Source organism: Sus scrofa, chromosome X (genome assembly GCF_054392235.1).
Source record: "Sus scrofa isolate SSC_HxYL_T2T_F1_AM1 chromosome X, Sscrofa_HxYL_maternal_Yorkshire_Landrace_v2.0, whole genome shotgun sequence".
NCBI lineage: Eukaryota > Metazoa > Chordata > Mammalia > Artiodactyla > Suidae > Sus > Sus scrofa.
In genome coordinates, this window is record NC_139401.1 from 80,670,037 (window position 1) to 80,675,037 (window position 5,001).

The 5,001-nt window shown below is 44.7% G+C and overlaps 1 pseudogene; it reads right to left on the reverse strand.

Annotated features, from left to right (window-relative positions):
• Window positions 1-3,668: 3,668 nt before the first annotated feature.
• LOC100525551 (ubiquitin-conjugating enzyme E2 D2 pseudogene) lies at window positions 3,669-4,147 on the reverse strand (annotated as a pseudogene).
• Between the last annotated feature and the right edge of the window lie 854 nt (window positions 4,148-5,001).

Consider the following 5,001-nt stretch of genomic DNA (forward strand, 5'->3'; position numbering starts at 1 on the left):
GGATATTAAATTCTGATTCTGTTAATTGAATTCTGTATATAGTGCCTAAGTCTCGTTCTCTAGATAGTACCTTCATTAGAGCTGGAACAGGGTGAGTCAACCTGCTTTTTTAAGCTTATTCAATAGAACAGCATGGGAATCTAGTATAGCTATGACAGTTTGAAAGCTAAGAGTTAGGTATGGGAACTGGAACCAAAAGTGTAAGTCCAATTACAAATTAGACAACAACAGAGTTAGTCAGGTTCAAACAATTGTAGATGAAGAGCAAAAGAGAATTGTGCTGTTTACTAAAGATTGTAAGAAATATTCTCAGCCCAAGCCTGATCAGTTCTGTTCCACAATCACCCCTCTTTGCCCCAGTTCAGCAGGAAGTAGCCAGAACAGTCCACAAGATTGTGGAATGGACATTGACAGTGGGGAACTATAGTAGGTAATAACAAACCTGACTCCATATTAGAGCTGTTCATTTTACTTTAACCTTTGTATAGCTTATAGTATACACAATGGCCCATCTCAGGGAATCCTGCTCCCAAACTTGCGGTTAAACTAAAATAATTTTGTTCAGCTCACAGGGAACATTCTAACCAGCCCACCTGTGAATAGATGCAGTCTCTCTGAAATCAGGAGCTATTTGTAAGAAATCCTCCTGGTCTAAACCAGGAGATATTTGCAACAACTTAATGACCTATATTGCCTGTTCTACAAAATTGTTGTTTCTTGCATTAACAAATGTGTGACTGAGCCTCTAATAATACATATTTCCATATGAGATCCATGATTATAGTCATATAATCATGGATCCAGATCATATAGTCATATATCCAGAGTTCTGGATATGGGAAGAAGCAACAAGAGGGAATATTTTCCTGTTCCGCAAGAGACTAGTAATATAGGTGGTCTAGAGATTTTGGCTACTGTTAATAAGGCCTAGCCCAGTAATAGCACACTGAGTGGCCTATCAATGAAATCTTTGCCAGACTTAGGAATGAACATTCCTTGCACCATGGGATGAAATGCCCCCCAAAGCATGGTCAAGTTTATGACATTGAAGGGGCTCTGCCAGCTAAAAGTTGGCACTTTCCATGTGCCTCTACAAGGATTAATTAGGTCAATAGCCACTGCAGTTGCTGACCTTCAACAGCCCCTGAAGGGAATCAGGATGGATATCAGGAATGAGGTACTCTGTGCTCTAGGAAAAAACTGACAGAACAGGCCTTCAGATAGATATTTTAAGAAGATTTTGTGAACCCCAATTTTTGCCTCTTCTCATATCTAGAAAAGCACTAGAATCACTAATGGCAACATCTGCTTTGGCCATTGAGGAGAGAGATGCATTTGGAAGTAAAAATGGAGTAGCTATGTCAGACTCAGATGCCACTAGACACTGTCAAAACAATGTCTGCTGGTAAAACTGAGCAAGAGCCTCTGCGTATCTCTGTCAAGTTTATGATTAACCTCTTTATATTAACTTTTATTCCTTTTCTTGTCCAATACTTGTTCTCCTCAAGATTGAGGAGTATCAAAGAAGAGGGGGGAATTGTAACCAAGTAGGACATTTTAGGAGCTTCCCAGGACAGGCCCATCCCCCATATCCTCTGTTTTAGGTCCTCTCTGAAGTATAACATGTATCTTGTTAGAGGTTTATAGGAACATTGTGACCTGACCTCTTTGGATAGCTTCAAGAACAAAGGATTTCTGCACCAAGAAATCTGCAACAACCAACCATGCTTCTCCCTGACCTTGCCTTTAAACATGCTTTGCAATTTTGGTTTGGGGAGTTTGGGATGTTTTGGAGGGGCACAAGCCACCCATCTCCTTGCGTGGCCCTGTGATAAACATTTCTATGCTCCAAACTCTGACATTTTGGTTTGTTTGGCCTCACCGTGTGTCTGGCACATGCACTTGCATTAACATTTGTGAGCTCACATGTAGGCTTGCAAAATGGGTAAAATCTTAAACCTTACAACCGTTCTTGCTGTTTTTGAGAAAAATAAGACAAATGAGTGCAAATAAGATGTCCTGAGAATCAGCCTACAATCAAGAGTATGGGAGGTAGGCAGAGTGACAATAGGAACAGAAATTGAAGAAGGAAGTGGAGAAGGATGGGAAGAAAACATATTTTATTTTGTAAAAACTAATCCATTTAATTTTGCCTGATATACCTAGAACTCAAAGTAGAGGATGGTACTAAACCAAACTTGGGGCCACTCTTCTGCTCACAGTAAGGCCAATCTACTTACACCAAGTTTGGTGAAGTGCAGCCTTTATTATAAAGTATAGCCATAATTGTAAGGCACCAGACAAGGAGTCTGGGGAAGCTAATTCTCAAAAAAATAGGTTTCAGGAAGACATTTTTAAAGGCTAGTTGAAGGACAGGAGTTGCTGTATGTGTGTTTAGCTTGTGTATAATTCTTTGATTGGTTGATGATGAGGTAACAGTGATGTGTCACAGGGGTTAACATTAGCAATCCTTGGGCTCCTGTAGGCCTGGGGGCTGTGTGCTCATGGTCATCAAGTCGTTAACTTCTTCCATTTGGTGAGGGGTTTAGCATCTGTAAAACAACTCAGGAAATATACCTCGGATAATATTAGCTATGTATTTCAGGGAGGAACTAATTTGTGATTGCCTTATGGCTGATTTACTGTTTAAATTCTTACTACTAGTTCTCCTGGCCCAACTGCTACTTTTTTTTTTTTTTTTTTTTGGCTTTTTGGCTTTTTGCCGTTTCTAGGGCCGCTCCCATGGCATATGGAGGTTCCCAGGCTAGGGATCTAATCGGAGCTGTAGCCACGGCCTATGCCACAGCCACGGCATGCGGAATCTGAGCTGTGTCTGTGACCTACACCACAGCTCGCGGCAACACTGGATCCTTAACTCACTGAACAAGGCAGGGATTGAACCCACAACCTCATGGTTCCTAGTCGGATTCGTTAACCACTGAGCCACGACGGGAACTCCCCAACTGCTACTTTTGTCACTACATGTTCATATCCTTTCAGGCATTCTTTTTTTTCACTTAAAAAAAATTATACTTGGTTTGCAATGTTGTACCAATTTCTACCATACAGCTAAGTGACCAAGTCATACATAGGGAGTGGCTTAGTCATTAATTCTTGAGAGAGGCTTTGTGACTCAGGAGACGACTTTTCTTAAACAAGAAGGCAGGCAGAGGACAAGGTTTGGGAGGGGGTCTGTCCCAGGAAGACACCTTGCTCAGTTACAAGGATATAGGTTAATACTAACCTTGGTCAAAAACAAAACACCTGAAGACAGTTTTTTTTCCCAGAATAAAATGGATAACTAACTAGCTTTGTGATCTTTACCAAGTTTTACCTCTCTATTGTCAGTTCTAAAAGATTTCACATTAAAATTATCCCTCTGGTTGGTAGAATTGTTCTCTTTATCCTAAAGCCATCACCCCCTTGTTCTTGCTTTCCCATTGCTAAATCAATATAGATTTTAGTTAAAACTGGTCTCACACTCACCCAAACCCCCAAGCTCACCCCCATCCATTACCCAGTCTCCACCCTCATCCTTAGACTCCCACCCTTAGACTCCCTCCAACCCCTCCACACACTCTAATATAGAAGGTGTACCACATGTACCCAGAAGGATGAGTAGACTTTACTTCACAGAAAGAGACAAAAGACAGCAAATTGAACTGCAATTTCTATTAAGGCACTGGGGTTATTTATTTTTACACTACATGGCGTATTTCTCAGTCCATTCACGAGCAATTCTATCATACTTCCTCCTATCCTTTGTGTAGATCTTAGCAATTTCAGGAACCAAAGGATCATCTGGGTTGGGGTCACACAACATGGAGCAAATGGATAACAACACTTTGGAAATTGTCAGAGCTGGTGACCACTCAGACCTAAGGATGTCCAGGCAGATGTTTCCATTTCTGTTAATGTTTGGATGGTAAATTTGGGTGGTGAATGCGATCTTGGGTGGTTTGAAAGGGTAATCGGAAGGAAAGTGGATTGTTAGGAAGAAGACTCCTCCTTGGTAGGGGCTGTCGTTGGGCCCCATTATGGTTGCTTGCCAGTGGAACATATCGTCTCCCACTGGCCCGGCGGAGCACTGGTCTGGGGGATCCCGGGACAGGTCGAGGAGCTCCTTGTGGATGCGCTTTAGGGCCATCATCTGCGACACGTAGCCAATCCTTGGCACTGGGCCTGGCGACCGGTAGAAGACCACAGCAGCGGCCACAGGGTGGGGGGAGCAGTGACAGACCGCTCCTCGACCTACCAAGAAAGATGAGTGGGCTGAGGGCCGGCTGGGGGGTGGAGGGAGGCCTTGATGGAGGGGGAGGGTGGCGGAGAGGGGGACTGAGGAGGAAAGGAGTAGAGTGCTAGACCAGACCTGAGGGGCCACTGCCTGAGGCCACTGCTACCTCCTCTGAACTGTCCTGACCAGGAGACACCACAGTCCTGAGGCTGCGCAGCCCGAAGGCTGCGCCACCAGGAGACACTGCTGCCTGGAGACACCTCCTCTCCTGCCCTTGGCCGTCTGCCCCAGCCGCTTACCACTGCCGCCCACACTGGGGCCCTGGCAACAGGCGGGGATCTGCTCAGTGAGGTCATAGGGGCCACGCTGATGACGCTCTCAGTGTCTCTAAGGGGGCGCTTGATGGGCAGGGGAGGTGAAGTGGAGAGAGCGTAGGGGAGGGGATGGAAGGGGCAGGAGGAATGGAGGGGCCTGGGGGGTCCTGGGGTCCTGGGGTCTGGGTGGGTGGAGGGATGGCGGGGATGGGGGTTCCATTATGCCTGGCTCACCCAGCGCTGGTGCTGTGGGCTGGCATTTTGGGTCACAGGCATCGCATGCCACTGAGTTACCTGAAAAAATAAGAATAGTTCAATGAATTTCTTTCTAGCTTTCAATAACCTAAATTCAACATCCCTTAACATTTTACCCCATTGGCTTTGTACTAACTCATTCTCATATAGGTAGATAGATCTATACACACATGCTTCTTAGTGAGCTATATACATATA